The sequence below is a fragment of the Tympanuchus pallidicinctus genome, unplaced genomic scaffold (genome assembly GCF_026119805.1).
Source record: "Tympanuchus pallidicinctus isolate F22 unplaced genomic scaffold, pur_lepc_1.0 scaffold5, whole genome shotgun sequence".
NCBI lineage: Eukaryota > Metazoa > Chordata > Aves > Galliformes > Phasianidae > Tympanuchus > Tympanuchus pallidicinctus.
In genome coordinates, this window is record NW_026294769.1 from 34,628,058 (window position 1) to 34,639,159 (window position 11,102).

The window sequence follows — 11,102 nt, forward strand, 5'->3', positions numbered from 1 at the left end:
CTTAATGATATCTAGCCATCAGTTCAAGAATAAGGCACCTAAACCAGCAATCATAGAGGCTGGAAAAGACCTTAAACCCTGTCTAGTCCAGCAGTCAGTCCACAATCACCCTTAACCCATGTCCAACATGATGTGCAAGCAGACCAAATTAGAGACATATGCCTTGAGTGACACCAGGGGAAGTTTAGGATGGATTTCAGGAAAAACGTCTTTACAGAAAGGGTTGTTAAGCACTGGAATAGGCTGCCCAGGGAGGTGGTTGAGTCACCATCCCTGGATGTGTTTAAAAAACGTTTGGATGTGGTGCTCAGGGGCACGATTTAGCAGAGGGATGTTAGGATAATATGGTCAGGTTGTAGTTGGACTTTGACAATCTTTAAGATCTTTTCCAACCTGAGCAATTCTATGATTCTATGTCCAGGGGAGTAGGAAGAAAATTGAATTATATGGGATACTCCCACGTTTCAATTTATACAAACATGAATTGGATCTTGAGTTGAGTGACTGTAAGTCACAAGGTGTATTTTAATTTTCCTCTTCAAATCTTTCCCTGCTTCCTTTGCTTTAATCTACACCATCATCATCCTGTTTGTCACTAAGGCCTGTGTTCAGCTGTGACTTTGCTCTTTGTAGATCTTCCAGTATCTATGCAATTCAGCAGAATTTGTCTCCCTAACCAGCCTGCAGCATCCCTCATGCTTTTAGCACAGATGATGACAAGGGCGAGGGAGGAGTCAACAACTCCCAGCTACTACACCAAAGCAAGCACATTCTTACTTTCTCTGTTGCTGTTCTTCAAGCTTGGGAAGAGGCTTTTAACAACACGAAGGTCACTTCTTTGTTTTCTTTAACTTTTTCCTCTGGTTGACACCAACTACAGATATCTGCCTTGCTTCCTACCTCCATCTCCCTCCCAATGACACTCCAGCCAGATGCTTCCCCTCTGTTCTTCAGTGTTAATGCTATAATGTGATGGAAAGTACAACAATAATTGCAGGTTAGCAAAGTCCTAGGCTGCAGCAAAAGGGGACAATACCAAATGCAGCAGCAACAATTGCAGAAACAAAGTAAATGCACTCACCTTTAGAAGATCTCAAGTAGGCAAGAATCTCCAGCAAGATACTCTTACCTCCACTACCAATCTATAAATGAGGTCTGGGAAGGGCTAAATCTTGTCTCTACCCCTTCCAGTTACTCAGGCACATTGAGTGCACCTGAGCTCCCATGAGTGGGCCCTGCCTCCCCAGTAGATGCTCAATCACTATGTCAAGCTGTGACTTAGCTTTTCTCCTACATTCAGTTTGTAGGCCATATGGGCTGGGATGCTTGTACAGCATTTGATACAGTGGGTTCAGGACATGCCATGGTAGCCTGTGAGGCTTCAGACCTGCAAAGAATTGATGGTAATGTATGAAGAAAGTAGCAATGCATACAGATGTGATGTAATGTCTGAAACTACCATCTGAGACTTTCTAAGGTTTAAAATGTAAGTTCTTCATAAGGGCATATTTTACAAAGAGCAAACTGTTCAGAGGCATAAATTATGAATTTCTAGAAACTAAGAGTGTTGAACAGCTACTGCTAGTACCTGCTTTCACAACATTTTTATTCTCTTACTAGAGAAATCCTAGCATCATGCCAGAATGGGCAGCATCATCAGGCAGTTTTGTACGGCGTTTCTGGCCAGGCTTTGCATATTGTTCTCTTTGTAGCAGTACCAGAGTTTGCTGATATGAAATATGGATATCCCAGTCCGCACAGAGATATCACAGTCAGAGTACCCCAGAAGTTAAAACTGTATAAATAAATGGGAATTTGAGTTTTGAAGTTTTTACTGAAGTTTATGGAAGTTCTTCATTAATAATTTTGTAGGGAATGGAGTGCAAAGCATTTCTCTCAGTGGCATACATCTCCCTCTAGTCAGAGATGTGCCAGATTGCTGCTTATCTGCGATCTTCCCAGCGATCTATGAAATTTGAAGCCTGTAGTTATGCATATTTAGATCTTGGAATCAAAAATTTCAGTTTAATGCCACTTTCTCATCAACTGTAGAGTATGGTGTACATCTCCAGATGGCCTATACAAATGCTCTGCCGTACTTCACTCACTTTTTGAATGTCAAGCATCTCTGGGATTCAGCACATCACCAATTAGCATCTTATATCCATTTGACAGAAATGATTCTTCATTATTTCATACATTTCTTTTTTAATAATATTTGCACATTGAATTACTCTTCTGATATGGAAATGGGAGATAGCTTTAAGACTTGGGACTGCTTTTGGAACAGTTTTCTTCCGTGCCATTCTGAGTTGCTCACTGTTTTAAGCTAGAAGCTGCCCCCAAATTGGCTCTGTCAGTGAAGGACCATCACTTTTGTCTTACACAGCACTGAGCAAACACTTAACTCTTGCATTTGTAGGTTACTTATTACAGTGTTAAAGGAGGATGTCCCCTAGTAGCACTAACACCCAGCTCCTCTCACCTAGGAAGCAAAAGGAAGCACAGATCTAAATCGTCTGTAGTCTTTACTCCTCTGAAATACACTTTTACCTACAGCTGCAGCTGCTATTTCCACCTGGGCTGCTCTGAAATATGCCTTACTATGTGTTTGAAGGGCTGATGTGGCATCCTTTATACCAACCAGTCTGCCTTACTGACAGTACATCTCCTCTATGCACCCATGAAGATGCACACCTCCTCATGTTGCCTGATAGAAGAGCCATACAGACAAAACTAGGTATATCTGAGTCCTCATAATGTGAGACTAGAGCCTGTAAGTTACACATTTCCAAACCACAAAGCTGGGTGACAGAAACCTGCTTTTGTTTGAAAACCCAAGATGCTCACACTGTCACCTGCCTCCAGGAATAACTGCATCAAGGGAAAGTCCAGAGGAAGGTTTGTGATGAATCTGGCCACATCTGGTGATGGTAACCTTTCAAAATGTAACTGTAGCCTGTGCTGTAGGTGATATTTCCCCACAACCCTTCTCTCTGCCTCAAGGAGCCGCTCCCACTCCAATCTGACCCATTTTGGGAAAACCGCAGGGAATGATCTTATTCAAAAGAGAAATACATCCCCAGTATTTTACATCTGAATTCCTCTCTCTCTCACACCCCCTACCAGCAAAGCTGTGATAACCTGTGGGCACAGGTGGTATCTTACTCCCTCAGCACTTCCTTATCATGTGGGGTGAGTATGTGCAGCTGGTGTCTGGAGGACTGTGAGCAGCGCTGTAAACCAGCAAAGGCCTCACCGTGCTCTGTTAAGATGCAAGTGGATCATTCCTCCCAGCTGTATCTAAAGCAGACATATCCATTCACTATGCTAGAGACATAGAACAAAACCTGCAGGAGGGATATGCAAAGCTGGGGGCACTGGTTTGGACTTCAGGGCAACAGGGAAGCTGGTGATGTCATAGAATAATTTGAATTGGAAGGGAAATTTAAAGGTCACATGGTCCAACTGTCCTGCGATGAATAGGAACACCTACAGCCACATCAGGTTGCTCAGAGCCCCATCCAGCCTGACTTTAAGTGTCTCCAAGGATGAGACATCCACCACCTCTGAGCAGTCTGTGCCAGTGTCTCGCCAGTCTTACTGTAAAAAAACTTTTTCTCTATATCCAGTCTAAATCTCCCCTCTTTTAGTTTGAAACCATGCCATAGTGAGACAAGACAGTGAGCACTTCATCAATTTTCGCTCAAATTTTCGCTTTGTTTTCAAACAAACACATCATGAAAATGTTGGTATGTGACCTAGTGTTCTGCTTCCCAGGTAAAAATGTAAAATGTATGCCAGCAGTTTTTTTAAAATGCATATTATGTTTCTGATAGACCAGAATTGCTGGAGCAGATCAGATCTCTCATTTAAATACGCATTTATACATTTTTAAAAAATGTATAATATTGACTAGATCAGATGTAATGGTTCCTGTTGAGTCGTTAAGGTGCACAGTGCAGGCTCTTTATTTGGTATTGTATCAATTTGTAGAGTGGACTGTCATGGCACTAATACAGATGTATGTTAATGAGTAGGGAAGCAGAGAAAATGCTGCGTGCTAGTATCCAGCATTTAATTCCAGCATTTTTAGTCCCTAAAACTACCTTAAAGCTAAAAATTCTCCCCTCCCTTCTGCCTCGTGAGGAGAGCCTGATGCATGGCCCTGGTCAGACAGTGGGTGGATCAGCAGCCCTGTGCATTGGGATGTATAGTGGGAGATGCAGTACAGGGTGGAGAGAGGAATTTGGCTTGGTAAGATCTCATGGTTCACATCTTCATTGGCAGGGGAAACTACATTGGGTCCGTAAGACAGATGTGTGAAAAGAACAGAAAACAGCTTGATTTGTATGTGCTTTGACATGAGATTAAAAAAAGTCTGATGTAATTTAAGTTAAAATAGGAAAGGAAAAACATATTTACTGAGCTGAGATGTCATGCTGCATGTCTTGAGAATGGGAACAATTTTTTAAAATCAATATATAAATACTTTAAAAATAGGTTTTCTGTAGAAAAACAAACAGCACTAGAGAGAAATAAACAGCATTTCTGTAATAATTCTGTAACTTCAGACCAACATAACCCTCCAGCTCACTGAAGAACCTCTCCATACAAAGGAAAGCAGAGAAAATATAATGATTTTCAGATACAGTTGACAAGAGACCATTTAGTAAACTTTTATTTTTTTAACTAACAGTATGCAGGGATGTTGTATTCCAGGCTGCTACTAATAATCTCATCAGAATGCAAAAGCAGTGACTGTGTTATAAAACCAATGATCTGTTATATTCTGCGAGAATTTACAAAAGCCTAATGTCATTTACTACACCATGAGAACCATACTTGGATTAAAACAACAAAAAACCCCAACAAAAAGCGGAATTCAAGAAACTGATTACAGCTGATGAAAAAAAAAAACAAAACCCAAACTGCTTCCTAAAGCTGAGTTTTAAAGATATGATACACGCTAGGGTTAAAGAAGAACACACCTTGAGTCTGGGAAAGAGAATGGCATTTGTGTATTGGGGTGTATTACCCTACAGTTGATCCACACCAAGTTCACATCACAGGTGGCTGTATTTGGTCAGGCCCCACTGTCCTGCCATAGCTATTGCATAGTAACTGGGCTCTTTGCTCGAGAAGAGTTTGCTTCCTTTTTTCCCCCATGCTTCTGTCAGAAGAGTGAGTGCACCATTCGTGGAAATAGGTTTTCAAATGATTGCAAAGGAAGGACTTTTTTTTTTCTACAGAATAAATGAAGCAAAGCCTAAACAGACCCAAGACCTTGCCATGCACTGAACGCATCATCATCATAATAATGGTTATTCCCTTTCACCAGCAATAAGATGTGTTTTGCAAACATAAACTAATTAAGCCCCACAACCTTGAAAATGAGCCTCTAATTTCCTATAAAAGGGGAAACTTAAGCGAAGGCCAGATTGTGACACACTTACTAAGTGCAAGTGCTCCACAAGTAGCTCCATTGATTTCCACAAGACCCTTTTTGGCGTAATGTGTAGTTCAATGAGAGGTATCACAGCCTGGTGTGAAATGACTTGCCCAGAGGCGCACAGTGAGTCAGAGCAGGGTTGGCACCAGGCTCCGGGACCCAATTCCATCACTCCCAGGGATGTAAATTGCACTGAAGTTGATGGGAACTGCACACACACACCCGGCGGGACCAGAGTGTCCCTGTGGCTCCTACCTGCAAGCCCTGCTCTCAATCCCTCTGTCCAGCCTGGGGAAAACACGAAACTACAAAGATCTCCTTGGAAACAACGCATGATGAGACATGCCAGTTTGGGAAACCCAAAAAGAGTTCTCATGAATAAAGGCTGAAAATGCAAGGCAGCCAGTCTGCCCATGCTGCAATGCCTGGCCACCACAGCCCCAGCTGAGGCAGAGCCATTCCTGGGGTCAGAGAAGATGGGGTGACCCTCCTGCACAGCCCCAGGGCAGCCAGGTGGCATGGTCAATCTGGCTGCAATCGGGTGCTGACACTACAAACAGTGCGAAGTTTGGACAACGAGCATCTGAAAAAGAGAAACAGCTACATATTGAAGAGTAGAGCTCTGACTTGCCTGAGCTGCAGGGCATGGGAAACTTAGAGGTGAATGCCATGACTGTATTTGAATCGTGATCTTAATCACATGCATTAAAGATAGGGGAGACAGACACATGGGGCACAGGAAGGACTAAGTGTCATCCAAGGGAATTGGCCCCTGGATGAATGGGCCTAGGGTACTGACAGCTCATGCAAATATCTCCTGAGCCAGGCACTGGAAATGGCAGCAGTGTAGTCATATAAGTTGGACAAGCAAAGGAAAGCAGTCCTGCCCTTTCCCAACCCATGTGCTTGACGCTGGCATTACCATTAGGAGAACACTGTAAAGGTTCACAGGTACGCAGAGGCTGAGAATTTAGGTCATGCATCTCTACAGAGTACATGTATTATGTTATAAAGACTTACACTTTCAGGCTTTCACATTCTGGACATGCTACAGTGCAGCAAAGAGCTTGTCCTCTGAGATCCTCGTGGCTTTGCTTAATTTCAGAATTAGAACACTAAAGAACAAACAAGGAGACAGAAGATTTGCTTGTTGTTCCTGGCTTTCAGTGCAGCTGTTTCTGCAGTGTCACATGTGTGGGGATGCTTTTATTCATGGTTGGATTTTCTTCATGGCAGTAAAGAAAATAGATTTGAAATTCATGCAAGTGAGCTTCAAAAACCAGGATGAAATAATTTTTAAATAATATATCTATTATATGTATATTTACAGTGGGAGAAGTCCCATACGTTATTTCAGAAAGTCATGTCTTAGCCTAGATTTCTGGATACATTTCCAGTGCTTTTTTTAGACAACAAAACATGAAATTTTCCCTCACAGGACAAAGTGCACATCTTTGTCTTGGTGACAGTAAGTGGAAAGATCAGGGCACAAGCAGCTCTGGAAGGCTACATTTCCCCTTTGCCTTCCGAGACATGCTTGTCCTAATGTCCCTTTCTCCCTCCTCTACTAGTGCTTTTCTTCATTTGCTGACAAGCCCAACGTTAAACATTTGCTGGAGTTTTCATATCGATAGTATGTTATATTGCCATTACTGAACAGTTTGGAGCTTTGTGGGTAGCTACCATGACAATAGATGCACAGCCTGGAACCAGTTTTAGTTAATTAGAGTCAATCAATCCAAACTTTGCTAACTTACTCATGTGAAACAATAGTATAATGAACCAAAGTCTGCAAGATGATTGGGAAACACAAATTATTGCACCCTGATAAATTAAATGTGACTATTGCAAAACCTTCCTTCTAAATGAATACTCAGAGAGGGAATGTATGGGTGAATAAGCATAATTTAGAATACAGAAAAAAATTAAAGAAGCTGTTATAACTCCACTTCCACGTTTTCATTTTTCTTTAAAAGAAATTGCCACATATGTGAGACAAAATAGGCATCATATGTTTAAGACGAAAATTTTTTACACCAAGTGATTTTATAAAATTAAACCCCCATAACTCCTAAGTAAATTTCACAATGTACATGGCATCCAAAGGAGTGGAATCATTCTGTTTTGTGTGTCCTTCACAATGGCTCATGTCTCAAAGCTGTTTGCTAAGTGTCTGACCTTGGCTTTCCCTCGCACCCCTTCCAGGTGGGTAGTGCCGTCAGACAGTCTTTTCTCACAAAGATTTCCCCAAAGCTTGGATTTCAACCAAAAGAGAATTTCTCTTTCCCATCTGTTTTCTCTAGACTTTCTAAAAGTGGTAATTTTAGAATATAAGGATCCAGTTGCAGCGTGATGGTTAAGCTTTCTCATTAAAATTGCATTTGGGGTATGGAGTCAGCATTTAATAAACCACTCCAGTGCTTTAATGGCTTTCACAAGGTTTTGGTTTTGTTCAGTATGTTTCTTGCAATTTTTAATTCGCAGTGCATCTGTCACATGTGCAAAAAGAGACACACAGCAAAAGTCTGAGCCCTTGTGCTACAGAGAGGATCACAGAGATACGCAGTAGATGAAATAGAATACATATATGAACAAACAGAGCCTCAAGTGAGGCTCATGGGATTTAAGGAGCAGGTTCAAGAGAAGGGGTGGGGAAGCAGTCCTATGACTGCATCACAGATCAGCATGAGCTTTGTAAAACTGTAGTTATTGCCTAATATGCTTTTTGTATAAATTCCAAATTGTCTGTTTGATCAACACCACTTTCCAGAAAGCGGCAAATATTTCTGCACATTGATGTAGTGACAGATCTAGGGGGAAGCTAGCTAGGTAGGGCACATGACAGAAATTCACATTTCTAAATAAAAATAAAAATAAAAAAAAAAATAAAAGCCCTTGAAGCTTATGGAACTTGAAAGAGTTCATGCTGAAGACTGCAGCACCTTCCCAGATGTTTCCCCAATGATCAGACCTGAAGTTTTGAACATTTGGATTGTTGGGTAAGAAAAGTTGGGATCTTTTCTGCCCTGTTACAGAAGTGGCCACACTTTTGTCATGCTTACTTATTATTTTTGACCAAACATCCCAAGGCTGTATGTGGTTTTAACCATATGAGGTCATAGTAGGAGATGTTACAGAGGAACAAAGCTTACTGATACCTCCACTTCTGCCTATTTCAGCATTACTTGGCTTCTGTTTCTCATTCATAGGCTAATCTGAATTCAGGTTTGAAGTCTGACTCCCTGTGACAGAAGATAAGGAAGCTAAAAATCTGGGTACTGCATATTGCTGGCACCTGGGCTGCTTGTTTCCCAGCACTTGTTGGAAAAAAAAAGAAAAAAAAGGAAAAAATAGAAAAGAAAAAAAAAAGGAAGAATTGAATCATTTAAGACGCTGCAAATTACAGATTTGGTTAAAAGAAAAACCTGAAATATCATTTTTATGTAGCACAGTTGGATTCCTAAAGCCAAGGCTGCCAGCTGTTAATAATAAATTCAATCAGAAACAGCTGACGCATATTTCTAAAGTAGTTCAAAAGATGTAAAATGATATCTTTGCAATTCAGTGTCAAGTTCAAGAAAGTTAATAGAAAGGTGAATATTAATAGGGAAAACATACTCGCTCCAGAAATAATTTAGTTTAGACTTTTCAAAAATCATCCTGTAAGAATTTTTCTGTGGTAATTCTATTCCCTTTCTTTCCTTTCTTACATGTTCTGAATTGTTCTTCCCATATTCAATTGCAACACACCTGAAATACAGCTGTTTATTAAATGCATGAATTAGAGGAAGTACTCATCTGATATGTTCAAAAAAATGCATGGGCCTGATGCAGAGAACCAATATTTCTTCATGTCTGTTCTACCATGATTATTTATTAGTGAGGCATGGGAAGTGCAGAAAGCGAATTTTTGCTGTTACAGGTATGGGCAGAGAATTTTAAAATGAAACAAAGGAATGAAGTACATGAAAGCCATAAATGAAATGAGGCGATATCTTGCAAAGTAAATGTGGGAAGGTGGACTTCAGAACTTGGGTCAGTTTTTTTTTATAAGAACAAAAATAAGGTCCTTTAGCTGCAGGAGGCTGAGCTTTGGTTTAATATGCAACGTGAGTCGAGACAACGCTGATTTGTACATGTATTTAGAGAAAAGCTGCTTCTTTAAATATCTCTTGGATGGGAACTCATCTGAATCCCGTTACCTTCACTGATATGCCTCTGACTGAATATGCCTCGACATGACCTTGCAAATTTAATTCTTCAGTAGAATAATGATGAGAAATTAAATCATCCATTTTGCTTCGACTTTTCTGCATTCTTTACCCTAAAACGACCACCTGGACTTCATCCCCTCTTCCCTTCCTGTCCCAACCCATATTTCTTTTTGCTTTAAAACTCAGGAATACACAGAGAATTATTGCAGTTTTTCCAGATGGAGAAAACTACAATTTCTGAATACAACTGGCAACTGTACTCTTCATATATCCATTTTTCCTTACCCATCGTTGACTTGACCACATCCTTCTGCAGTTACTTAATAACTGCGAAGTGTTTGCTGATAACATGCTGTTCATGAAATAGGTTTCTCAACCTTAAATATACAATAGAAATATCCTCTGTTTACACTAACCATACCAATGAACACAACTCATATTTGCATCTTAATTTCTATGCAGATGCAAAGTCTAGCCAGCCTCTAGCAAAGTGTGCTAAGAATTGCACCAGTGATTATGCACAATTGTACCACATTTCATAACTATAACCAGGAAATGGGTGAACCTGTTTTACTTTCTATGCATCATACTCATTCTTCTCTTACCTTCACTTTTCTGCTGAAAAACCCAATGAAATGTGGTATAGATTGAAACCAATATAACAGGGTGCCCAACTCTTAGGTAAGTAATTCTTCCATCTCAAGACAACATGTCCTGTCCTGAATAATTACGGTAATGAAATAAAGGGAGCTTAGTTTATTTACAAAAGGTTACTTTGGGGCATAATCCACATCCATTTAAGTAAATAGGCATGCTTAGAGAACTCGTATGGTCTTGGTAACTTCAACAAACTCTTATCCTTCAAAAATTCTGCCATAATCTGATGTAATGTCCACAAAGAATACAGAACAGGATTTTTCAAAATCTTTGTGGAAGTAAATAATCTTTTATTTGGATCTGAATATCTGTCCTGGGGAACGATCTGCCTTCATCTGAATTTGGTCTTTACCTTATAGAGACTGGAAAGTTTAGCTCAGAATGACAACCAGTATTCTTGACTCGACAAAATGATGACTCTAAGGAAGAAGTGCTCTCCATTTCCAAGACTGCTTCTGCAGTCTTTGCAGGAGGTTTGCTATCATGAAAATTCAAGGGATTTGTACTGTCTGTAGGCAGAATGAGCAGTGAAGCTACAGCTCCTCTGATGGGTCCTAGTAACCTCATGAAACATGTCCACCCACGCAAGTCACTGCACCCACTGTACTGTTTTATCCTGCTGACCTTTGACTTCTGGCATTGAATCCCAGTCTTCCCAGGCTTTATTTCTTACAGGGCAGCTTTTCAACATTCACTTCGTCATCATGAATATCGGAACAGTGCAAAAAGCACAGCAGTGTCTTTTTGCTAAGTGGATTCATTTCTCAGATGAATGTAGG